The sequence below is a fragment of the Pleurodeles waltl genome, chromosome 12 (assembly GCF_031143425.1).
Source record: "Pleurodeles waltl isolate 20211129_DDA chromosome 12, aPleWal1.hap1.20221129, whole genome shotgun sequence".
In the NCBI taxonomy this organism is placed as follows: domain Eukaryota; kingdom Metazoa; phylum Chordata; class Amphibia; order Caudata; family Salamandridae; genus Pleurodeles; species Pleurodeles waltl.
The window spans coordinates 41,815,235-41,842,398 of record NC_090451.1 but is presented as its reverse complement, the minus strand read 5'-3'; the positions used below and the strand labels follow the sequence as shown (position 1 = coordinate 41,842,398).

General features: G+C 44.7%; 2 protein-coding genes across 5 annotated transcripts in view; one reads left to right on the top strand and one right to left on the bottom strand.

The window, feature by feature from the left end:
* Nucleotides 1-13,195, bottom strand: part of LOC138267441 (SURP and G-patch domain-containing protein 2-like) — a 122,311-nt gene extending 109,116 nt beyond the window's left edge. For 2 of the 4 annotated variants that reach the window (XM_069216381.1, XM_069216379.1), the window contains exon 1: nucleotides 13,105-13,195. The gene's annotated coding sequence lies outside the window, so the exon portion shown is untranslated. Of the gene's footprint in view, nucleotides 1-12,883 lie in introns of all 4 variants that reach the window. The other 2 variants (XM_069216380.1, XM_069216382.1) reach the window with 2 other exon arrangements.
* LOC138267440 (microtubule-associated protein futsch-like) overlaps nucleotides 13,078-27,164 on the top strand; it is a 164,707-nt gene continuing 150,620 nt past the window's right edge. The window contains exon 1 of the mRNA XM_069216377.1: nucleotides 13,078-13,204. The gene's annotated coding sequence lies outside the window, so the exon portion shown is untranslated. The remainder of the gene's footprint in view (nucleotides 13,205-27,164) is intronic.

Below are 27,164 nucleotides of genomic sequence, written 5' to 3'. Positions count from 1 at the left end.
GACTAATAGGTTTTCAGGGGGCACCTCTAGGGTGCCCTCTGAGTGCATGTCATAATAAATCCAATACTGGCATCAGTATGGATTTATTACAATGAGGTGTTGAATACCAAACACCATTATTTTCTGTGCAGCCCTTATGTATCTGGGTCCCTTGTGATGACCAGTGTTCAGTATATGTTCTAAGGTGGCAGCCTGGTCACTTGCAATATCTAGTAAAAGAACTAGACATCACAGGGGCATATCTGCCCATGCAGACATGCCCTCACATGTATTATAATACACTCTGCCTCAAGGCACTTAAGCCCCCTCTCCCCCCACAACACTTTTTGACGGGTTTATGAATGCAACTTGGACTGGAGTGCACTGGGATCCTGCTAAACAGGTTCCTAGTGCCAGTGTTTTCCCTAAGACGTTGTAAAGATAATTGGATATACCTTCAGGTACCACTATAAGTCCCTAGTAAAAGGTACTTAGGTACCCAGGGCATGGGGTACTAAGGGTAAGCCCCCAAGGGCTGCAGCACTGATTGTGCCGCCCTCTAGGGCCATGCATCCAGATGCTCTCAGCACTACCATAGCAGGCTGAGTTTTCTGGTGTAAATCTAAAATACAAACTCAACTTGGCACTCTACCTGTGTGCCCTGTCCATCATACACTACATTTACTATGGGTAAGACATCCCCCTAGCAGCCTTACAGCCCTAAGGCAGGGTGCTCCATATTTTATGGGAGGTCATAGCTGCATGAGCAATATGTCCCCACTGTGTCCTTGCCGAACCTGGGACATAGTGAGTGAACAGAGCAGCCATTTTAATATATATGCTGGACACTGGTCAACATGAGTTTCCCAGCTACATAATGGCAACTCTGAACCGTGGGTTGTTTGGATTTATCATTCTGAGTTGCTTGATACCAAACTGGTACCAGTATTGGATTTATAAGGAAAGGTAACTAGGGGTCACCTTAGAGGTGCCCCTGCAAAAGCTAACTAACCTGGCATGGTTGATGACTGGTTCCAGCCAGCCTGCCACCTCCAGACAGTCAATATAGACACCTTGCGAGAAAGCCCTGTCCCTCTGGTTTGTAAAACAATGCCCTCCCTGGGTGGAGGAGCTAACACCCCCTCCCTCAGGTATGTGCACTGCCCTGGCAGTGAGCTTCAAAGGGCTACCGCCCTTGAAACTCGGCCCCCAGACATGCTGCTAGCAGCAGATGGCCTCCCCCTTTGTAAACCGCCACTTCTGGAGGGAGTAAAGGTGGGAACCCACACAAAGATTATGGGGAGTGGCCTCACCTGGCATGCACCACCCCTAAGGTGTTGCCTGCTAAGTGGACCCTCTATTTGATTTTCCTCCATCTTGGATGGAAGGACAATAACTAATCAGGTTTAGGGAAGCGAGTGATCCCACAAGAAGTGGTCACTGAGGTGGGTAGACCCATCCATAGGTAAGCGTCCCACTGGACACTACCAGGTTCCCCTAAAACGCCCACTAAATTCAATATTTAGTGGGAATCCCTAGACCAAGAAATCAGATTCAAAAGGACAAATAAGACCAGCACCAAGAAAATCCAAAGCAAGAGAAGTGTGGACCTGCTGCACAAGAAAGGGCACCAAACCCTGCATGCTGCACCCAGGATCCGAAAATCACTGCTGAGGAGGAGCTGGACACTGGACTGACCCCAAGAAACCCAGGGGACTTCCAGGCTTCTCAAATCGGCCCAATCTCCCTTCTGAGTGGAAGCACCAGTCAACAACCAAGCAAGAACCAACAAGCCAGTGAGGATCACTTCACTGACCGGACGATATCTCCGCAACCGGAAGTCGCACCCAGACCCGAAGACACACCAACGACAGCCCAGATGGGACCTACAAGTGTCCCAAGTTTGGTGGCACTGCCCCCTCCAGTGGCTGAGTTGCATCAATACCCTGGTTACTGGTTAGCGGACATCGGACAACCAGAAAACCAGCTCCCTCGGAGCTGAAAAAGGATCAGGAGGAAGTCCCAGTCGAGGGACTCCAGGAACACTCTGGACCACCCTCCAGAATGCCTGCGTGCTGTCCTGTAAGCAGCCCTGAACGAGATTCACCTCTAGCTCCAAAGGGCTCCACTGCGCACTGCTCCTTTATCATCAACTCGCCCTGTGCCTTGCAACGAGGAACCAGCTGTGCTCCAAGGGTCCCTAACCCCTTGCAGCCTCGACAGCCCAAGGAGACCCCGAGGAACCACCTTTATGTTGGCAAACCATCTCCATTCCAGGTGGCCCCTCCAAGTGGTCCTGTGCCAAAAGACTTTTCAACTTTGCTCCAGCCAGAACCTGGAGCCGCCCAAGGCTCGCCAGCTGGCACAGTGTGCCCACTGACTGCTTCGACCATCCTGCAAAAGAAAAGTGGTAATCCAACTGTATGATTTTTAATGCATTTTTTAAGTGACTGCCTATTGATTCCTATAATGTGTAACTACACACAGAAAGACTAGCTTCTTTAAAAAATCATAACTCAAAAAGTACGTAAAGTATCTTAACCACTTTGGTCTTTAAAAGTATATAAAAATCTGAAGTATTTTTACAAAATTGGTCTTGAGGTATTCCTTGAGTGTATGTGGTGCATGATTGATACTGTGAGCATAACAAATGCTTAGCACTCCTCCTGGATTACCCTAACTGCTCGACCAGGCTACCTCAAAAATTGGAGCAGTAGGTGATCTGATTTTTGCCTCTGGAAACCAATGTGTGGTTGCCTGGACTCCCTGCACAGTGTGCCTAATTTTGCACACTACATAGAGGGTCAGCCTCCTACAAGGGGTGACTAACATAATACATGCAGTGACTTTGGCATGGCACACAATGTGTGTGCCATGTTGTGTTTTATTCAGGGTCAGCACCCTGACACGCAGTCTGTGAAGGCAGGCGGAATACAATTTGTGTGCGGGTCCCTTAGGGTGGAAAGAAATCTGCTACAGTCCTTAGGGACCCTCTTTAGTACCCTTGCCCTAGGTACCAGGGGTACCATTTACTAAGGACTTACAGGGGTGCTGAAGTCCTATTCCAATTGTACACAATTAGACATACTTTACTTTTAAGGAAAAGGCACTAACACTGAAGGCTTTTTATAAGGCCTCAGTGCACTATCATAGCCAAAAATCACTGCCTAGTAGTTCAAAGACGGGGCAAAAAGGGGTGGAGGGGCTTCTGCAAAGAAGCCCCGTTTCCTGCAGATTTCATCTTGTTTCAATTAGAAAGGATTTATATTTTTGAAATCATTACAACATAAACATCTGCTAACATCTAAGAGAGTTAAAAGAAAAAAAGGCAAATAAAATGGCAGGTCCTTCAAGAAAAAAATTAAAAACATTTAACCACAACAGTCCAAGTCATAGAATACATAATAACCTGATGGCATATATCAAGTAATTTATCAAATGCACCATGACCAGGTCTATGAATTTACCATCTGCTCCTGTGAAATGCATATTGCAGGAGTGTCTTTCCAGCTACTTAAAAGACTACTGACCCTACAGAACACCACAGCCAAACTCATTATCAACCTCCCCAAGCATCACCCCACACTTCAGGAACCTCCACTGGCTTTCCGTCCAGAAGAGATGCCAATTCAAAATTGTCAACTCGCATGCAAGGCTCTGCACAACCTAAGGCCGTCATACAGAAACCACAGGCTGAGTTTCTACGTCCCAGCAAGACAACTACCCTCGACCTCGCTAAACCTTGCACACACCCTGCACTCATCGCAGATGCAGCAGAGGCCGCTTCTTCTTCTACACAACAGCCAAGTCCTGGAACAGTCTATGCCTCCAGCTCCGAACAGCTCCCTCCCTGGCAGACTTTAGAAGGAGACTCAAGATGTGGCTGTACGACAGACACAGCACCCTCAGCACCCAGAAACCATATTGGGTGATAGTGCTGCCCTTTACAAATGCTATGATTGATTGAGACACATACCTTCGCCCTTTATACACAACACCCACCTTTCAGGTTATACCCCAGTTTTAGGTCAGCTGTCACCAGATCTTATGGGAGCACAAAAAAACCTCTTTCAGGAGTCTGGGGATGTCTGCCCAATATTTTCGCCGTCTTCGACATACTCAGCAAAACATATTGTCAAAAATACTGACATATCTGCAGAAAAGGGAAACAAACAGGTGTGTGGGCTCAGGACTCTAACAGCTATTTACAAGGGGGCATGCTCAAATCCATTAACGTCCCAGCTAAAGAAGTAGTGGTCACAAAGACTGCAAGTAGCATATACAGATGAGGAGGACAGGCTAGAAAGCTTAAAGACACATGGTAAATCTTGTGATTAGCAAGGCTAAAATCAGGGTACTACAAAATCATATATCAGTGGCACTGGACACTGTTACGACTAAAGGTCGCAAGGGTAATCCCTCAATGACCGTGATCAAACAACTTGTGACATAATACACATAGGACCTAATTTAGATTTTGGCAGACCGCTTACTCCATCACAAACGTGACAGATATCCCGCCCGCCATGTTACGATGTCCACAGGATATAATGTAATTGTAATGCAGCGGACGGGATATCCATCACATTTGTGACAGAGTAACCCCAACCACCAAACTCTAATTCAGGCATATAAGTGGTCATTATGAACATGGTGGTCTGGACTGCCACGCCAGCGGTCATTACCGCCAATGGCATTGTGGTCCAGACCGCCATATTCTGAACACAGTAGTGAACTAGCTGCAAAGCAGGCAGTTCACTATCATCCACCGCTAGGCCAGATTTGACACATCGACCCGGCGGTGGAGGCCAGACATGCTTTGGGATTATGAACCAATTTCCACCAGGGATTCCCTGGCGAGTTACCCCGCCAGGTAATCCCTGGCGGAAAGCATATGGGTGACAGGAATAATCATTCCTCTCACCTGTATGTGACACGCCAGACCCCTCCCCCCTTTCCACTATCCCTACCCACCCCCCAAACCCCTAGAACAGCCACCTCCCCCCGAAACCTGACCCCCCCAACCCTCCAGCCCTAAAACCCCATGTAGGTCCCCCCAACCCTCACCATCCCCAACATACAGGTCCTCCCAAACTCCAACCCCGACATCCACATGCACCCAGTCACTTACATGCACGCATGCATACACTGACACCCCCCACATACACTCACGCACACCCCCATGTACTCACACACCCCCTTCGACAGCACTTACCTCTCCTGTCGTGCTGCTCCGGGAGGGAACAGGCACCCTGGATGCTGCTCTGCCACCATCGCCACCTCTCCATACACCGCCACGCCTATAACTGCTTTATTATAGGCATGGTGGTGTATGGTCTGACGTGGCGGTGAACAGCATCCAACCCCGCCACCGACCGCCAGAATGGCGCATGACTGCCCTCACTGCCATCAATGGTGGTGAGGCTCCATGTATCATTATTTGGCAGGATGCCGGCCGCCAACACTGGTGATCTTTCATTGACCGCCGGTATGGTAGGCGGCGTGGCATCCCACCAAAAACGTAATGACCACCATAGTCTGGGATTGTCGAAGGCTGAGAAAATATTGGGTGGACATTTGGCAGAAAGTGAAGAAGGTCGTAGTTATCTCTGGAGAACTAAGTGGTTCGACTTCAATATTCCATGACACCTCTGCACACCCAGAGATTACACTGCAATTTGGGGGACGGGTCCGTATGGCGATGGCTGTGGCCAAGATATGTATGCTACAGCTATGGAGAATCGAAAAACTGCCCATCAGTAGAGACATGTATGTGAGAAATGTTTCATATGGCCTCCTATGAAAAATAATACATCAACTGAACAATCAGATACCCAAGTATGAGAAAGGGTGGGGAGGTTTCTTTGTGAATTACGAGTTATCAGTCGTATAACAGCTACGTATTCACCATATAAAAGAGGTGGCTGTATGATAGTTCATTATTTGTAAACCTTTTGCGTGAACATGGACTGAAACAGTCCAAGTTAGATACTGCATTATTAAGACTTAGTGGCAAACGTTGTTAAGGGCCTTATTAGTTTCACTGCACCAGTATTTAATTTTGTTCTAGGAATGTATCGGTCTGATCTTCCTGAATTGTTTTCTTATTTTAACTTATGGATCTAAATTTCACACTGTGAGATTTTACTACCTAAGTCCTGAAATCTTTATCGTATACATAAGAAGGACAAAAAGAGGATGGGGATTACAAACAATGTATAAGATGATACCCACAAAAGCGTTTATGTTTTCTTATGATATCAAAGTTGAACTGGACATTCATATGAGCCTCTAAAAATGTATGTGTTTAGTTTCTTCCTGCAATGAAGCGTTATTAATAAATGCTACTAACCCGATTGGTTAATTGGGAAAAGCTACGCCAGATGCCATAGTTCTGATCTGTTTGTATAAAAGTTACAACAAAGGCAATAGGAAACATATATGCTAAACCCCAAAACCCTTTAAGTGTGGGTTGTTACTGTACTGTGTTAAGAGTGCAGATGTTTTTTTTACTGCTTGAAATCTCACAGATTACCGTTTGTAGAGAAATATGTGTTTTTGACCACTGACTGTGTTGCACCACTTTGCACCTGGCTTAGCTGTCAAGTGTTCACCGGTTACAGGCTACATTTATTTTGTATTCAGTTTGGCCTTGGATTCATTATGCCTATTGACTTTATCGTAGCATTAGACCTGCCATGTTAAAGGCGGACAGTGATTTTCCACGTTGTAAACTGTGCATTCGGTCTTGTTTTCGTGCTCTTTCTCACCGAAGAGCTAGGACATATTATCACTGAAGAGCTAGTACATAATATGGGGGAATTAGTCAGTCAGCACGATAAGGAAGTACTAGACTGATATTTATGTTACAGCATGGAACGGCTTAAGCTTGGGAGAGACACCTTGGGAAACTGGCCAGTTCCAACCTGTTTCTTTCAACCTTGACCTGAACGAGCCATCATGTTTGAATTGCAAAATGAATGGGTTTTTTTCCAGAAAGCTCCTTTTGTTTTGTTTTTTAAGATATAAAAAGACCCAGTGCGACAGTGAGAGTGCGAGTGGCCTCAATCAGGATTCTGGACGCCGGATGCCTGGTATCTTTCCAGTGAGGGTGGAGATCTCTTTCTCTGTCGAACTGAGTCATTGTCTTGCTGGCATGAGAAAGATGAAGAACTTGTCAGACCCTACAGTGACACCTTTTTACTTCATTATTTGCTTTCCATTATAATATAAATACATATATCTGCTGTGTACATTTCAGTGGAGAATCATTTTGGTATGTTTTCCTTTCATTGCTGTGACTATTTTTGAACGTGTGCCTTCAACATGCTAATATCCTTTTAGGAACCTTGTGGTGAAATAATAAATGTCTTCTTTGAACTAAGAGGTGCATTCCAGAGATGTTTGTCAGCTCAGTCATTAGTGAAAAGCAAAACACCTTTTTAGACAACAATTTTGGTTTTGACACACTCGATCTACCCCACTGTACCTTACTAGATCCCTGAACAATAACAGCAAGGCATCCTCAAAATCCTCTGTTGATAGAGAAACCATTCAGCACTGATATATTTCTCCCCTCTCCCTGCCACCATCCCCAGCATCTCTAAACATTACAATATCTTTGACAGATTCACCACCAAATCATTACCTTTACTGTGTTTTTTTAAGAGCCTCACTGACCCTGTGGGATCCAACTTTATTTTGAGACAACTAAACAGTGTTGTACCATTTTGCAGAATTCCAATGTGCTTCTGAGCTTCCTTTGGTGGAAATGAACACACCTGGCTTTAGGGACTGGTCCAATTCTACAGTATGTGTCCTGATCCTTGAATATAACAAATATACCCAGGTCCTGGGAACGTGCTATGCAACTAAAGCATTAAATATTGTAGTTTATGAAGAAGGCATATAACTTGTCTTCATAGCTGTTTGTAGATCAGCATAGCTAAAGCCAGTATACTGACTACTGCTAAGCCTCCATGACTGAAAGTTGTCTGAGATACCATACTGTTATATTTATATTTCTGTGCCTTTTGCCAAAGCCTTCGACCACTCTTTAAGAAGGCGACCAAGTAGGAGTTAATTTTCCAGTGCATGGAAGTGGAACGGTTGTGGATGCAGTGTCAATCTAAGTGTAGCGATTTACTGCCATGCGTAATGCCCAATGTGCGCTCCAAAGTTTTTATAGCAGCGCTCTACATCCAAAAAAGTGTGCAAGAGAAAACAAGAAGGCTAGTTTAGCAGGTATTGCATACAAACCTGTGTCACATTTTAGGAAAGCCCAAGTCTATGTTGGTGATCTGAGTACCGGCGGATTTGAGGATTTGAATTCTTTATGGGGTTAAGTTCTAAGTGTTCCATAGCAGGCCAAGGGAAAATGCTACCCCAAGGGGTATGGTCGAATTCAAACCTCTAAAGGCTGTTAAACCATCAGTAAATTACATTATAGAGTCCTCCCAGAAGTGAAAAAAGCCCATCCTCCAGAGGATCTATTTTACAATTAGTAAACTGCTATGGTCACAAAGGTGTTATGCACTGATAAAGGAAACTAGGAAGAATGCCAAATACAGACTCTAGAAGTGACAGAGGCAGAGACAATTATGTGCACAGCCTCATAAATGAGGAGCAACTATAGTGCATAAAAAACATAGACCAACACAACATGAGTCAGTAAAATTGTGCCAAACGGGCACTTGTCAGACCATCACCATCATAAATGCAACACAAGGGAAAATATTTCCGTCTTGAATATGTCATAACACACCCTACCACTGCATAGAATACAGAGTAGACCATGAAAATATGGATGCCCCCCGCCCAAACATGAACATAATCAGGTCATAAAAAGAATAATGCAGAAACAATGAGGACAGCAGTCCTGCAGTGACGGTGCAGCATCAACAGGAGTCACCATAAACACCTTCTACACAAATGCTGTAGCATGTCTGTTCGAACTGTAGCAAGCATATGGTGAGAGCAAAACTCATCACGTCAACATAGGAGCTCTTGATCTTTTTACAATAGATGCAGTGATCTTCGCTCCTCTCATAGAGCTGCACTCACAAAGAATACCCCCAGCAGGGGTGGGGTGTCCCCAGCAAGGGAATGATGGGGGAGCCCTCCTTGGGCTTACCCATGCAGGGATCCAAAAGGAGGCCACTGCCCATGAAGTTGCGGCGCAGCGGCTCTGGGAGAGGCAGCTTCTGCCAGCTCTCCCATAGAGGCAAAAGAAGAACCCACACGACAGCCGCCCTCGTCTGTGTGGTGTGGCTGCAGTCTTTCACAAACCACCGCCTTTTACAACAGTGCGACCTGGGCCCTCTAGGGCCTCCAAGACTGCTGCCTTCTTCCTTTGGAGATGGCCCAACCCAGGGAAGCCTCTTGGCATCTCGACCTTGAGCCAGCTCCTCTTGGCCCGGGTCACAACAGTCACTCCACCCAAGAAAGAGCCTGCTTGTGCCCCAGGGGTACCAGGCAGTTCGTTCCTGGGCTGGGCTGTGCGAAACATGGCCGACGAGGCTCCATCACGCTCTTTCTCCCCACAGCCCTCTTGGACGGCGAAAACATACCCCATATGGCTATAGCTGTTTGTCACTGCTAGGACAGGCCACACAATAAGGCATATGTCCTACCTCTTACCTACACAGCACCCTGCCCATAGGGTTACCTTGGGTCTACCTTAGGGGTGACCAATATGTAGTAAAAGTGCAGTTCCAGGTCTTGCAAGTAAATTTAGATGCCAAGCCACTGTGACAGTAAACTGCGCACACAGGCCCTGCAGTGGCAGGCCTGAGTCAGGTTTGAAAGGCTATTTCTGTGGTGACGAAAGCTGCGATGCAGGCCCAGTAGTAGTATTTAAATTACAGACCCTGTGTACAGGGAATACAACTATATAAGGGACTTGAGGGTAAATTAAATGTGCCAATCAGGCGTAAGCCAATCATACCAAATTTAGAAGGGAGAGCCCATGCACTTTAGCACTGATCAGCAGTGATAAAGTGCCCATAGTCCTAGAGCCAACAAAAAGAGGTCAGAAAATCAGGAGGAGGAAGGCAAAAAGTTTGGGGAGGACCCTGCAAAAAGAGCCAGGTCCAACACTGGTTAACGGGAGGGAGGTGAATGTCCATTAGGTATGCCCAGGAGCAACATAAAGGGCAGCAAATGCCAACAAACTGAGGAACACTCCTGCCCTGATGGCAATGTTGTTAGTAAACTAAAAAAAGTCATGGGTCATGTGTCCGCTGTATATGTGGGCTAGATTCTTGTGATACATCCAGCAAACTTTAGTTTACTTAAACAAGAGAGATTTTCTTGTTCTGCAGAAATGCTTAGCTCACATATTTGAAGGTGCAATCATATGTGAGAATGAAGAAAAAGGCGACTCTGTAAACTATTTGCCTAGGATCACACAATTTGAGATGCGTTTACTGGTCAAGTACATTACAGTTAGGTTGAGTAGATTATTTAAGTTACTCGACCTGCAGGTCTAGTAACGTTTTTATGATTTTTCAAGGCCTGTATCAGGATTATTTTTTTCCATTTGCCCATGATTCAAGACCAGACAACAGGACTCCTGCATATCCATTTTGCTTCAGTGTTCAGAAGAGAAATTAACCTGTAATTTAAAGGTTCTTACAAATGCTCCTTCTTATGGAAGGGGTGGGTGATGAAACTCCCACCAGGGCTCTGGTATGCCCAGCCTCAACCAACATTTATAACATAATGATCTTAACTGAGGAAGCTAAAATACAGAAGCCATGATTAAGGCGATATAAACACAGTAAAACAGCACATTTCTTTTTCTTTATTGAAGCGCTCCTCATAGGTTTGTGATCTGCATGGTACACGTTCTTTGCAGCAGGCACATTATCCATCTCTGCTACTTGGTGATTAAAAGCTGCCACTAGACAAAATTTGGATGTCTCACCAGCAATAACATTAATCACCAGAGTTTACATTTTTATTGTTGCCTGAAAACCGCTGGATGCACAAAAAAGTTTACCCTTCTAAACCCATAAGTTATTTTTAAACTCAGTAACCGCCCCCGCACTCTAGACCCATGCAGGAGCCCTCAGGCCAGAGGTCCATGCACAGTGCCTGGAACTCGGAGGCCCGCCACAAAGCAGAGGTTGCGGGGGCTTTAGTTATGCCACTGAGTGCGTACCTCTGGTGTTCTTGAAATCGAGAGGAATTGTCTGCAGAACAGACATCTCCAAACACCTACCCAAAGCCATTCGGAGGTATCACTTTAGGCACTGAGGGGTTTTTCAAAGTAGATGCTCCTCTAGGTCTTTGTCACTGCTTCACTGCAATTTGTCTTCTATCCTTCAAATTCTGTATGAAGGATTTCTGATGAATTTAGCAATTTCAACATGAAAGGCTCATCAGGAAGCAATCTTGTTACTAGGTTTTAAAAGGATTTTTCAATTTCTAAATCTTTGGTGCATACTTTTCTCCCCCTGGGACATCCCACTAGTCCTAAAGTCTCAACAGAATTTTAGTTTGAAGCTCTTGATTCTACAGATTTGAAGTTTTTGAAAATGAACAGACCTCGAAAAGTCTACTCACCCACTCCTTATGGCAAGTCACATTTTATCGGGGAAAGCAATTGTTAGGGCCTACTGGCCTGGTCTAGTAAAAGAGTTAGAGTTGTCTAAGAAAAGGTGTTTGTTCATTCAGAAAGTGAAAAAGAAATAAAGATCCCTTTTAATCTTGTTTTTATTTTTTATCTTGTCACATTTGCTATGCGTTAAAATAATTAGGTCAAATGTCAGCCTTTGTCTTCATACAAATTGCTACTTATTTTATCCTGGAGATATGTGTTTACTTTTCTTTTTCAGACTGCACAGTTTGAGAATTTAAGTGAACCGTTTGAAAATAGTACTGGGCATACAAACTTTAATCACCTTGTAAATGAACTGAACAAGTATTTCAAAATATAGTCGTTAGGAAACCCCTTTTTAAAAATTCTGAAGTAAGAAGGAAACAAAGATTTAAGTAGGATCTTAAACAAATCTGAATACTTTACTCGGTGGTGTGTAAATGACAAATATTTGCCGAAACCTGATTTCCACACATGATCCTTTGTACGCTATCTATATCATTACAACTGCACGTCTGTGGGAAAGTTTGTAGTCATTTCGATGGAAAATGTCTGCCTGTACATGATAGTGCTCTACGACATCATGCTTTTTTAATATATTAAAAGGGATAGATTTTAAAATATGAACAAAGAAACATTATCCTTACTTCTAATTGTCCTCATCAGTCAATATGACCAGCTAACCCACGCCAGACTGCAATTAGGCTTGCTACTGTCAGGAAGAATGTTAGCGGTTAATAAATCCGGGTGGATAACTGGAGTCACCTAGAAGCATCCATTCAGATCTTTTTCTCTGATCTGGAAGTGAGGAAACACTTTATAAGTAATGAATATGATGAGGGCCATTATGCCTAAGACTAATGATTATAATTGGTAAATATTCAGAACACTAAACTTCATGGGTTTCGCAAATGCAGTTCGACAACACATAAAAGTAACTATCATCTGTGTATTTCTTGTTTTCCAGGACCAAGTTATATATCGTTTACTGGGGGCGAAAGATACCAAACCACACGTTCTAACAGTTTGTTTACTGCATCCTTTTGTTTTAAGGTAATACCTTAAATGTAATGTTAAAGTCGTTTTAATGTTCGACATCATGTTTCTTTGAAGAAACAAAGTATTAGGCCCATTATGTTTAGTTGTTTCTTCAAAAGAAAACAACTTAATTGTGCCACAGTATAATTGCCTCATTAAGCTGCCAGCTGCAGTCAGAGCTCTCCACATTGGAAAACTGATGACAAAAAGCGGAAGCGGGGGGTCTGCGACCGAGGCAGGCGGAAGCGTCCCCTCAGTACTTACCTCACATGGCCAAACCCCAGCAGCCATGAAGGGGTGAGGTGACAATACAGCGCCGCTGCGTCACGTGTGCGTGATTTACACGTCATTTTTGACAGCACGCCACTCTGATTGGCTGTACTCTGTCCACAGACTGACCAATAGGTGTCGGCGCTGCTCTGACAGCCTGAATAGGTCACTGCTGTCCGCGCCTCCCCCAAAACATACGGGGCGCCGAGGCTTACCATTACCAACACCCCCGGAGTTCACCGCCTGTCGCTCGCGTCCCCAAACCACCTCAACCTAAGGGGAAGTACCACGCTTCCGGCCCCTAACTGCTTCCAGGTAAAAAATGGCGCCGTAACCATAGAAACACGAGGCGTATATGTGATAGGTAAGCGTTGCGTGAGGTGAAAGGGCGGCGGCCATGTTGAAGTGTAGCCGTTAGGCTCGACCTTCACAGCAGCGTCATTTATTTGTTATTTTTTAAAGTATATATAGTTGTAACGAATACGCAGTCGTCTATTGATTACATTAGATAGCGGTGCCTCCGTTGAAAAACAGAGTGGACACGAGGTTGCAGGCATCAGGTGTTGCGTCCTCTCGGCAGTTCTATCTTTCGCTATAATGTCGATGGGGTATTTTGTTGGCTTCGCATAGAGCCGAAAACGTTCCAAACCCCCCATGTCTGTTTAGGCATCCTTGAGTACTTGTCCTGGCCAGTATTTCACGTCCTGTCTCATATTTTCATGCCAAGTCAAGTATCGTATCGTGATAGCAGTAAGGTGATGAAAATCACCATAATTCGGCATTTTCAGCCCCTGAATTAAAGGTAACAAATCTAAAATGAAAGTATGGTGTTTTACAGTTATCCAAAGCATTCGCAATTGATTAGTCACGTAAAGAGAGGCTGCATGCATTGTAAATGAGTAAGGAGACATTTTCACTAACAATAAGTATCACGTCCTGGCCCTTCCAGAACCTCAAATAAACTTCATTAGTCTTAGTCCTCTTTGTCCTTGTCCCACTCACTGCTTCCTCGAGGCGAAACCCACTTCCAAAGACAGGAAAGCTAAATTACCCCCCCTCCCACGCACACCTTAGTTTGCACTATATAGAAGGAAATAGACATGGCTAAAAGTGGGATGAGAAAAAAGTGACAATCTCAGTCAAAATGAATGGGCCACGACAGTTTAACATACAGACAATTAACCTTTCATCTATAGGAGAAGTAAAGGAGGCAGGGTTAACGCGCCCCTCTATGATAATTTATTACACTTTAGGCCAATGAATCTTTTGACCCAGTTGAAAGACACCTTAGGACGAGATAGCTAATCAATATGTCAATCAATACATTAATAATGTTATCAATATTTATTACCACAATGCATTTCACTTTAGTCAAAGTCATTAATCAACTCAAGACGCTACCATGACCTTGCAGTCATGAATAACCACACCAGTTTAGTAGAATTTTATGAAGTTTATTCCCTATTGTTTACAATTCTAAAAGCATGTAAATTAATCTCAAAACCAAAACAATCAATAGCATTGTCATAATTTGGCAACTTGAATAAGACTTAAAACAACACAAGGAACGTCATTATTAGAACATAACACAGCGTCAACATAGGTAAACTTTAGCAGAGTGTCATCATCGCGTCAGTCCAACTAAGCATAGATTCAGTCGTTTGTCTATTTGCGTCAGTTTAGTGAACCCCTGTCCTAACCTCTGATTAGCATTAGCATGTTGGGCTTCATGCAAAACAATTTAGAACACCAATTTGGAAAACCTCTAACTATGGTCCCTGTCAAAAGTAAGCAGTTGGTACCTAGAAAGGAAAAGCAAACAGACAAATCACAATTTCATTGTCATAGTTACCCTCCAAGGTTTAGGTCAGCACTCAGGTTCAGTCTTCGTCTTCAGGACGTCAGTCAAATCGCCATCAGTCAGAATTCAGCTCTGGGGCAAAAGGGGCACTTCCCTCATAAGGAGGTAAAGTGTAAAATGGGCAATCTAAGAAATGGATGGTTTAAGTAAAACCAAAGAAAGTCACCAAACAGAGTGACAAAGTTTCTGGATAAAATCAATAGCATTCCCTAACCTACTTAAATGGCTCCCTGTGTCATGGGTTTTTATCCCTTTTTCGTTGTACATTCCCCTAAAATTTCATTGGTCCCTGGTTATACCCCACTATCTTTACCCAGTTAGAATACAGATTATGTCATTAATCTTTCACCCCATATTAGTTTACAGACATTTTATTGGTCCATATGAATGCCGTCTTCAGAGGTAGCACGTCCGGTATGATTTAATCCTTCTGTAATTCTTTGCACATATTCGGTCAGTAGCTCCATTGTCTTCACCGGTTTGAACGACCTTGTACATTACATTAATCTACACTGTTGCATTTTGACTAACATTTTCTACAGGCAATATGAATTTCGTGAGAAAGAATCTACTATGGTTACATTCAGCTTCTAGTTTGAAGAAAACAAGAGGTCACGTCCTTTTGTGAGTCAGCACACTGTACGTTAGGAAAAATACAATTTAATATGAGAGCCAGGCGGCTAAGCTTCGGCTCATGCTAACTTAAGGCCTACAAGGATTCTAGCACAATTTCAATAACGTAATCATTAATAATTAGTATAAAACTATTCAATTCTAATAATTCATAAACATTTAGTCATTTTATTAGTCCAGGTATACATTGGCGGCCACTCCCCATGGTCACATTTCAAGTGCATGTTTAAGCAAAAAAACAAATCATTATTACAGTTTCTATGCGGCATTATCACACATTGATTCATAAACATTTCATGTTAATATAGATTATATAAGCTACGCTCTCTCAGTCCCTCCTCTGATGACGTTCGTCATCACATAAACCTTTCCCTTTTGACCTTTCACTTTTAATAATGCGCATTTCAACATCCTGCCCCTTGTGTGAACTTTCCCAAATTTCATTAAACATTTTCTCCCTTTCACTTTCCTCATTTCTCCTGTTTCTCTTTGTCCAATTTCTTTTAATTTTGTCATTACTTTTGCATGCTCCCCATAAACCTAATAAACAGATCAGGAATAGACCCCCTAATATTTTTGCAAGAACCCCATTCCAAATATTGCTAAACCAGCTCCCTACTATGGCAATTCTTTTTCCAACTTTCTCCCACACTCCAGGTTCCTTCAGTTCCTTCAAATCTGCACTATCTCTAGTTAGGTTAGTAAGCATACCTCCAATCTTTTTACTATTATCTGGAATAAATGAGCAACAATGACGCTCGTTGAGCATCTTACAGACTCCGCCGCTCTTTGCTAAAAGAATGTCTAAAGCAAGCCGGTTTTGAAGAGTCATAGCTCTTTCTGCAGCAAGTTCAGTATCCATCAGGAGTATAGCCCCTATAAAATTTGTCAGCATGTTATCCACAATAGTAGACAACTTTCAAATCTTTATGGAGTTTAAAATAACTCCTACTGAAGGAATTATGGTTCCAAAAATATCACCAACGACAGCAGCCGCTGTCTCTCGTTTTTGTCTAGCATGTTGTAATTCAGACATTTTAGGTATTTGCTTTAAGTCATCAATCTGGTATATCTTTGGGAAGACTATCCCCAAATAGCATGTCCCATACCATCCCTTAGGAAGACGGTAATAAGCATTAAGTCCACAGATATAATAGATCCCAGGGATCGCTGGATCCTGTCCATTTAACATGAATGTCCACTTACTCTGAAACAAAAACACATGCCTGCATTCACTCGTTCCCACAAATAAAGTGTCATGATCAGATTTTGGCCTATATATACAAAGCCTTCCTACATGTAATGCATCTATAGCTAATTTGTCTTGCGTCTTTATTGCAGTGTAAGCATAATCATTTGCATATGTGCATTTCTCTAGCCCCTTTTCTAATCTTTCCTTCAGTGCTTTGCGTCTATCATCAGTGTGATCTAAAAAGCTTTTCTCTACAGGCGTTAATAAGCAGGTCAGATTGTTGCGGTGTGCATAAGCTGTCCCAAATGTCAGTGTCGGTTCAAAGAAACCTCTAACTAATTTTATACTATGCTCCTTAGCTAATTTGTTCAGAAACTCAATCACAGGCACAAAGGAAAACACCACATCCAAATTTGAATAAATGTATTGCACATGCTCCTGGTCATAGAATCTTGTTAGTAACAGACTACAGCTTATCCCGTAAGTTAATGGTAAGCTATGATAAGTGACCCCCTCCTGTACTGATGAAGGAATCTTTGTGCACACATAACAATTTCTCGCATCCATGGTTTCAACATACTCATTCAGCAAGCGATAGAAGACATTAGTGGAAAGTTCCCCCTTTGAATTTGTTCCCTCATGCAAGTGTTTTGTATCTTGCTCAAACTTTTCCCACTGTGTTAGTGTTGTAGTCTCAGGTTTTGAAGCATTGTTAGTCGCTTTCTTATCCAACCACAGCATTCCCACAATCACACCCACAATTATTATTGCACACACAATACCTAATATAACACTTAACCAACCACACACTTTACCCTTCTTGCTACTACCTCTATTATAAGCCATGGTCTGTAAAGAATCAGATAGCACTATAACTCAAACAATCAACTTGAGGCCGATTTAAAAGCTCTTTTTTTTTTTTCTTGATGCAAAGTCTCTCTTTCTCTCCGCGTGTATTTACAGCGTTTCACTCACTCCAGGACCCTTTTGTCAAATCAGGTTTAGCAGCTTGTTATAATCAGTTTCAAAGACAATTCAGGTTATCAGTGTCACATCCGGTAATTTATTAGTCTCTTTTCTCAGCTTTTCAGCTTTCAATTTTGATTTTAATTTTAACTCAGTCTCTTCCTCAAAGTGATTTCAGGTACCGTAATATTGGCCTGGTACTTCTCGATCAAAACAAAACGCTAACAATTCTTGTTGCCATTCAGATGTCGTTGCATATGCCCATTCAGGACCTGCGTACCTTCTATTTGCGACTCTTTTTCTTTTCAGCCTGTGTTCACTTTGCAATTCTCCTTCACTTAGATCCTCTATTCTGGTTGTATCGATTTCTTCCGTTATTGTTTCGCCTGGTACAACCTTTTCTCTTGAAGTTTGTTTCTTTGGCCAGTTATCACCTTTATGCGTCTTCTTCCTGCTTAGCCTTTCAGGATTCTGATCAGCACCCTCCTCTTGTGCTATGGTGTTTTCTCTTGACGGACCTGCAACTGGCTCGGGAGATGCCGGTGTACTTTGACCTCCCTCTACTATTTCCCCTTCTTCTTCTTCTGGGTCTGTAAAGGGTTCAAGCTCTAACCCGTATCTGTCTACTTCTGGGAGAACCTCTCCTTGACTTAGTTCTCCTGCTGCCTCTACTGAGATAGGCTCACCGTCACCTCGCTCGAACTCGTTTACTGTTTGAGGGACTAGGCCGTCCTCAGTGGGCTCTCCTGCAGTCTCAGTTCCCCTTTGGCTGTTTTCCGGCCCTGAGACTTCCTTCTCTGGAATTGCTGAGTCGGAAACTTCAAGTTCCTCATCAGTCGGACATGTTACCTTCTTTGTGTGACTGGCATGTATCTAGTATGGAATGCCTGTCCATTTCACAGCAGTTTTTGTTGTCAGTATTACTTGATATGGCCCCTTCCAGCGCGGCTCCAAACACGACTTCCTCACGTGCTTCTTGGCAACCACCCAGTCACCGGTTTGCAGGGTGTGACCTGGATCACTGATCGGTGGCAATGTGTTGGCCTCCACCTGATGGGAAAAAGAGTGAACCACATCAGCCAACCCTTTGCAGTAGTCCAACACCATATCATCCGTGATATTCACAAGAGCATTTGCAGGTACTGCGGGCAACTTCATAGCTCTGCCCATGAGGATCTCATGGGGTGATAGTCCTGTCTTCTTATCAGGGGTGGTTCTCATCGACATCAGCACTAAGGGCAATACATCTGGCCATTTCATATTGGTAGCTGCGCACATTTTTGCCATTCTTGACTTCAAAGTGCCATTCATCTGTTCTACAAGTCCTGATGCTGCGGGCGGTAGCTACAATGCAGCTTCTGTTCAATGTCTAATGCAGCACACAAGAGCTTAATCACCTCATTGCCGAAGTGTCTGCCCCTATCTGATTCTAAAGAGACCGGAAACCCGAACCTTGGTATTAGCTCTCTAAGTAATAGCTTTGCAACTGTCAGATTGTCATTCCTACGTGTGGGGTAAGCTTCAATCCAGTGGCTGAAAACACACACAATCACCAACACTTACTTCAACCCTCCACACATTGGCATTTCAATGAAATCCATTTGCATCTTGCTAAACGGACCTCCAGGTCTCCCTATGTGGCTCAAAGTTACCACAGTCCCTTTTCCTGCATTCATCTGTTGACAGATGATGCACCTGTGACAGGTAACCTCTGCGGCTTGTCTGAATTTCGGGTTGAACCAGTCAATTTTAAATAAACTGATCATTGCATCTCTCCCAAGATGTGCCTGTCCATGGTAAAGCCTTGCAAACTGTGACAAAAGGCTGTTTGGGAAAACCAGTTTCCCCTCCTCTGAGACCCATAAGTTGTCAGCTCTTTATACACATTGCATTCTCTGCCAAAAGCGTTTTTCCTCTCTGCTAGCACGGCCCTGCAGTGATTTTAGCTCATCTAAGGTATCGACTACTCTTAATGCAAAGTTCAAGCATGTTTCATTTTCAGTTTGCGGTAATAATTCCCACTGATCCTTGAACGATATACAGTTCAATGCGCAAAATCTTGCGACTTGATCTGCATAGCCTTTTCCCATGGACACAAAGTCTTGTGACTTAACGTGAGCATTGCATTTCACCACGGCAATTTCAAGAGGTAACTGAATCGCATGTAACAAATCCTTAATCTGTTCGCCATTTTTCACTGGAGAACCAGAAGAGGTCATGAAACCTCTCTGTGACCACAATTGGCCAAAATCATGTACAATTCCAAATCCGTATCTGCTGTCAGTATAGATAGTGACTTTCAGGTTTTCAGCTGCGTGGCATGCCTTAGTAAGGGCAATTAATTCTGCCACTTGTGCGGAATACACTCTTTCGAGCCAGGAAGCCTCTATAATACCAGCGATTGTACACACAGCATAACCGGCTCTTAGTATTCCGACTGAGTCTCTCAAACAAGATCCATCAACAAACATAATGCAGTCATTTTCTTTTAACTGCGTATCTTGAATGTCAGGTCGGGGTTTGGTACATAGTTCTGTTACCTCAAGACAGTCATGCTCCACTTCCTCTTCATTATTAATCTCAGTATTTTCAACAGGAAGTAGAGTTGCCGGGTTCAATACAGTACATCTCTTCAAGGAGACATTAGGTGATCCCAGAATAATCGTCTCATATCGGGTAAGTCGAGCATTTGTCATGTGCTGAGTTTTAGTTCGAGTCAACAGAATTTCAACTGAATGCAGAACCTTTACTGTTAAGGGATGCCCCATCACTATGCCTTCACACTGTGTAAGGCTTTGACCAACTGCTGCAACTGCGCGCAAACAACCCGGTAAGGTTGCTGCGACTAGGTCTAAGGTAGCTGAAAAATATGCTACAGGGCGGTTTGCATCTCCATGGACCTGTGTCAAGACAGACAAAGAACAAGCATCATGTTCATGACAAAACAGTAGAAAAGGCTTTGTGTAATCAGGCATACCTAAAGCTGGTGCCCTGCACATGCACTCTCTCAATTCCATGAATGACTCAAGCTCTTCCTCGGACAGAGTTATAGTATACGGGTCATCCTTAGTTTCTTTGCCTGTCAGCTTTATCAGTGGTTTAGAGACAATCGAAAAGTTGGGTATCCATTGGCGACAGTAGCCCACCATTCCCAAAAACATCCTGACGTCTCTCTTTGTTGTCGGGGGGTTCATCTGCAGTATGGCTGTCACTCTTTCTTTTGATATTCTCCTGGACCCTTTCTCAATCAAGTATCCTAAGTATTTCACCTCTTTCTGACAGTACTGCAGCTTCTTTGGAGACACTTAGGGGGTTATTACAACTTTGGAGGAGGTGTTATATCCATAGGATATAATGGACTCGTAATACGGCTGGTGGTATATCCGTCACTTTACCGTCACTTTTGGGACGGATTAACACCTCCTCCTAATTTGTAATAACCCCCATAATGTCCATTCTTTCCCAAATGGTTCAGTAGGGCAATTGTGTCATACCTACAGTCATCTTTTGTTCTGGACGCAATCAGCAAGTCCCCTCTGATCTACTTCTAGAGACGCTGCAAGCCTGCACTCTTCACTGTCTGAGCTATCATCCGACCATTCATCATTCATTCCATCTTCACCACGCAATGGGAATTGCTGCACTGTATTATTTTGACTCATTACTTGTCCTGTGACCTGCTGAGGAAGCATCACCTGTTGCTGTCCCATTGGAGCTAATGGTAATTGCATTTGCTGTCTAGGTACCAGGGGAGCCTGCTGTTGTACTTGCTGCATTTGTGCTGGTTGAACACGCGGCATTTGCATTTGCTGCATGGGCTGTAGCCCCTGCATCTGAACCATGTTATTTTGGAAGTTCTGATTTTGACCTCTCATTTTTGGACCTCGTACATTTTGAAATGTACCGACATCAGTGCTTTGTTGAACAACACCATCATGCACCGCATTCAGGCATTCCTGCTTCCAATGTCCCACGCCCCCGCACGCGTGACATGATGACATCTTTTTCATCCCCTGTGCATCATTCTGAACCACAACAGTGTTCAAATCTGTACCGCGATTCACATAACCTCGACCTCGGCCTCTCGGTTGTGCCTGAAACATGCCATTCCCTTGTGGTTGCTGTTGGATCATCTGCTGAATCCCATTCCCTTGCATGCCTGCCTGCGCTGCTTAAATCTGCATCACTATCACTTTCTCCTTCAACTTTCTCTGCTTCAGCTCAATTTCGTCACTACAGTATTTTGCATATTGCAACACCTCGTCAATCGGCTTCGCCTGCCAACAGATCAAATGATTCTTAATCATCTGACTAACCTCTGGTCTCAGCCCTTCAACGGACCTAAACAGCTCAATAGTCTCAGTGCCACTGTAATGTTTGAATGCTTTCAACAATCTCTCATAATAAGCGTGGATGGACTCTTTAACCTCCTGTGAGGTCCGGTCGATTTTCTGCCAATCAGTCACTTTCGGCAACACCTTCTGCTTCAAAAACTCAATCACTTTATGATAGTACTTCATCACCTCCTCAGATGGTGCTCCAGTCACCTTATTCCTTGCCGGCTCCTGTGTCGGCCAGTCTACACCTCTCTTGCACTCACGCCATAAGTCAGGTGGAACAATGATCTTAAACAAGGTATTTAGGTCTTCCCAGAGACATTTCGAAAGCTTCACAAACCTATCCGTCTGCTGATACAACTCTATTGGTTTCTCCCTCAACCTGGGATAATCATTTGTAAATGACAAAATGTCTCCCCTAGTCCACGGTACATGGACTAGAACTCCTCCAGCTGTTTCTCTCATTGGTAATATCTTTACTGTTCCGGTATCTGGTGGGGCTTTAGTCGAACTTGACCTCGTACTGTCACCTTTCTCCTTATCTCTTTTCTTTGACCATCTTTGTAAGGAAATGCCTCCTTGGCATGGTTACCCCCTGACTTTTTGCCTTTGCTGATGCCAAGTTATGATTTGAAAGTGTGCTGAGGCCTGCAAACCAGGCCCCAGCACCAGTGTTCTTTCCCTAACCTGTACCTTTGTTTCCACAATTGGCACACCCTGTCATCCAGGTAATTCCCTTGTAACTGGTACCCCTGGTACCAAGGGCACTGGTGTCAGGGAAGGTCTCTAAGGGCTGCAGCAGGTCTTATGCCACCCTGGGGACCCCTCACTCAGGACATGCACACTGCTTGCCAGCTTGTGTGTGCTGGTGGGGAGAAAATGACTAAGTCGACATGGCACTCCCCTCAGGGTGCCATGCCAACCTCACACTGCCTATGGCATAGATAAGTCACCCCTCTAGCAGGCCTTACAGCCCTAAGGCAGGGTGCACTATACCACAGGTGAGGGCATAGGTGCATGAGCACTATGCCCCTACAGTGTCTAAGTAAAATCTTAGACATTGTAAGTGCAGGGTAGCCATAAGAGTATATGGTCTGGGAGTCTGTCAAACACGAACTCCACAACTCCATAATGGCTACACTGAAAACTGGGAAGTTTGGTATCAAACTTCTTAGCACAATAAATGCACACTGATGCCAGTGTACACTTTATTGTGAAATACAACCCAAAGGGCATCTTAGAGATGCCCCCTGAAAACATACCCGACTTACAGTGTAGGCTGACTAGTTTTACCAGCCTGCCACACACCAGACATGTTGCTGGCCACATGGGGAGAGTGCCTTTGTCACTCTGTGGCTAGTAACAAAGCCTGTACTGGGTGGAGGTGCTTCTCACCTCCCCCTGCAGGAGCTGTAACACCTGGCGGTGAGCCTCAAAGGCTCACCCCCCTTTGTTACAGTGCCACAGGGCATTCCAGCTAGTGGAGATGCCCGCCCCCTCCGGCCATGGCCCCACTTTTGGCGGCAAGGCCGGAGGAGATAATGAGAAAAACAAGGAGGAGTCACTGGCCAGTCAGGACAACCCCTAAGGTGTCCTGAGCTGAGGTGACTCTGACTTTTAGAAATCCTCCATCTTGCAGATGGAGGATTCCCCCAATAGGATTACGGATGTGCCCCCCTCCCCTCAGGGAGGAGGCACAAAGAGGGTGTAGCCACCCTCAGGGCTAGTAGCCACTGACCTAAACACACCCCTAAATTGAGTATTTAGGGGCCCCCAGAACCAAGGAAGAGAGATTACTGCAACCTGAAGACGAAGAAGGACTGCTGACCTGAAAGCCCTGCAGAGAAGACGGAGACACCAACTGCTTTGGCCCCAGCCCTACCGCTCTCCTTTGGGAAATGTTCACTGGAAAGTGTAGGGATGGACTCCTCACACTCTCTGGAAAAGTTGCAGAATCTTATGACCTCATGAAGGCTACCCTGATTGAGGGCTTTGGATTCTCAACTGAGGAGTACAGGATTAGGTTCAGGGGGGCTCAAAAATCCTCGAGCCAGACCTGGGTTGATTTTGTTGACTTCTCAGTCAAAACACTGGATGGTTGGATTCATGGCAGTGGTGTAAATGATTATGATGGGCTGTACAATTTATTTGTGAAAGAACACCTGTTAAGTAATTGTTTTAATGATAAACTGCATCAGCATCTGGTAGACATAGGGCCAATTTCTACCCAAGAATTGGGAAAGAAGGCGGACCATTGGGTCAAGACTAGGGTGACCAAGACTTCCACAGGGGGTGACCAAAAGAAAGGGGTCACGAAGACTCCCCAGGGGAAGAGCGTTGAGACATCCAAGGGAAAAAGTAAAGAGTCTTCTACAGGGCCCCAAAAACATGCTCAGGAGGGAGGGTCCAAAGCCTCTTCACAATCCAATTTTGGGTACAAGGGTAAAAACTTTGATCCCAAGAAGGCCTGGTGTCGTAGTTGTAATCAGCAGGAACATCAAACTGGAGACAAGGCCTGTCCCAAGAAAGGTTCCACTTCAAACTCTACTCCAGTTAGCACTGGAATAGCCAGTCTCCAGGTGGGATCAACAGTGTGCCCAGAGCAAATCAGGGTTCACACTGAAGCTACACTAGTCTCTGAGGGTGGGGTGGACTTAGCCACACTGGCTGCCTGGCCCCCTAATATGCAAAAATACAGGCAGCAACTCTTAATTAATGGGACTAGTGTAGAAGGCCTGAGGGATACAGGTGCCAGTGTCACCATGGTGACAGAGAAACTGGTTTCCCCTGGTCAATACCTGGCTGGACAAACTTATCCAGTCACCAACGCTGACAATCAGACTAAAGTACATCCCATGGCTATGGTAACTTTAAAGTGGGGAGGGATCAATGGCTTGAAACAGGTGGCGGTCTCCTCAAATATCCCTGTAGACTGTTTGCTTGGAAATGACCTGGAGTCCTCAGCATGGGCTGAGGTAGAACTCAAAACCCATGCAGCTATGCTGGGTATCCCTGAACTGGTGTGTGTCAAGACAAGGGCACAGTGCAAGGCTCAGGGTGAAAAAGTGGTGTTGGAGCCTGGAAAAAGGGCCCAACCCTCCAAGAGAAAAGGAAAGAAGACTGGGGAACCAGCTTCAACACAACAGGAGAAAGAGAACCTCTCTTCCCAGGAAGAAGTTCTGCCCTCTGAGGGAACTGAGCCCATGGAGTTGGAACCTTATCAGGTTGAACTCTTAGGCCCAGGGGGACCCACAAGGGAACAGATCTGTAAGGGGCAAGAAACATGTCCCTCTCTTGAAGGCCTTAGGCAGCAAGCTGCTGAAGAGACCAAAGGAAAAATCATTGGAACACATAGAGTCTATTGGGAAGATGGACTCCTCTACACTGAGGCAAGAGATCCCAAACCTGGTGCCACTAATAGAGTGGTAGTGCCTCAGGAGCTTAGAGAGTTCATTCTAACCTTAGCTCATGATATTCCACTTGCTGGGCATTTGGGACAAACCAAGACTTGGGTAAGGTTAGTTAACCATTTCTATTGGCCCAAGATGTCCCAGAAAGTAAAGGAGTTTTGTGTCTCCTGTGCCACCTGTCAAGCCAGTGGTAAGACAGGTGGACACCCAAAGGCCCCCCTCATTCCACTTCCAGTGGTGGGGGTCCCCTTTGAAAGAGTGGGTGTGGACATAGTGGGTCCACTTGAACCTCCCACAGCCTCCGGAAACCAATACATACTAGTAGTAGTGGATCACGCTACTAGATACCCTGAAGCAATTCCCCTTAGGTCCACTACTGCCCCGCAGTAGCTAAAGCACTCATTGGTATCTTTACAAGAGTGGGATTACCTAAAGAGGTGGTGTCTGACAGGGGTACCAACTTCATGTCAGCATACCTGAAACATATGTGGAATGAGTGTGGGGTGACATACAAATTCACCACACCATACCATCCACAAACCAATGGCCTTGTAGAAAGATTTAACAAGACATTGAAAGGCATGATCATGGGGCTCCCTGAAAAGCTCAAAAGGAGATGGGATGTCCTCTTGCCTTGTCTGCTTTTCGCCTACAGAGAGGTGCCTCAGAAGGGAGTAGGGTTTTCCCCCTTTGAACTTCTGTTTGGCCATCCTGTCAGGGGACCACTAGCTCTTGTAAAAGAAGGCTGGGAGAGACCTCTTCATGAGCCTAAACAAGATATAGTGGACTATGTACTAGGCCTACGTTCCAGAATGACAGAGTACATGGAAAAGGCAAGCAAAAACCTTGAGGCCAGCCAACAACTCCTGAAGATGTGGTATGACCAAAAGGCTGCTATGGGTGAATTTCAGCCAGGGCAGAAAGTCTGGGTTCTAGAGCCTGTGGCTCCCAGGGCACTTCAGGACAGACGGAGTGGCCCTTACCCAGTGCTAGAGAGAAAGTCAGGTCACCTACCTGGTAGACCTAGGCACTAGCAGGACCCCCAAAAGGGTGATCCATGTGAACCGCCTCAAGCTCTTTCATGACAGGGTAGATGTGAATCTGTTGATGGTAACATATGAGGACCAGGAAGCTGAGAGTGAACCTCTCCCTGATCTCCTCTCCACAGACCCTAAAGATGGCTCAGTAGATGGAGTGATCTATTCAGACACCCTCTCTGGCCAACAGCAATCTGACTGTAGGAAAGTCTTACAACAGTTTGCTGAGCTCTTTTCCCTAACCCCTGGTCAGACACACCTGTGTACCCATGATGTGGACACAGGAGACAGCATGCCTGTCAAAAACAACATTTTCAGACAGTCTGACCAAGTTAAGGAAAGCATCAAGGTGGAAGTCCACAAGATGCTGGAATTGGGAGTCATTGAGCACTCTGACAGCCCCTGGGCTAGCCCAGTGGTCTTAGTCCCCAAACCTCACACCAAAGATGGAAAGAGAGAGATGAGGTTTTGTGTGGACTACAGAGGACTTAATTCTGTCACCAAGACAGATGCCCATCCCATTCCAAGGGCAGATGGATTAATTGACCGACTAGGTGCTGCCAGATACTTAAGTACCTTTGACTTGACAGCAGGGTACTGGCAAATCAAAATGGCACCAGGAGCAAAAGAAAAGACAGCATTCTCCACACCTGATGGGCACTATCAGTTTACTGTTATGCCCTTTGGTTTAAAGAATGCCCCTGCCACCTTCCAAAGGTTGGTGAATCAAGTCCTTGCTGGCTTGGAGTCCTTTAGTGCAGCTTATCTTGACGATATTGCTGTCTTTAGCTCCAGCTGGCAGGATCACCTGGTCCACCTGAAGAAGGTTTTGAAGGTCC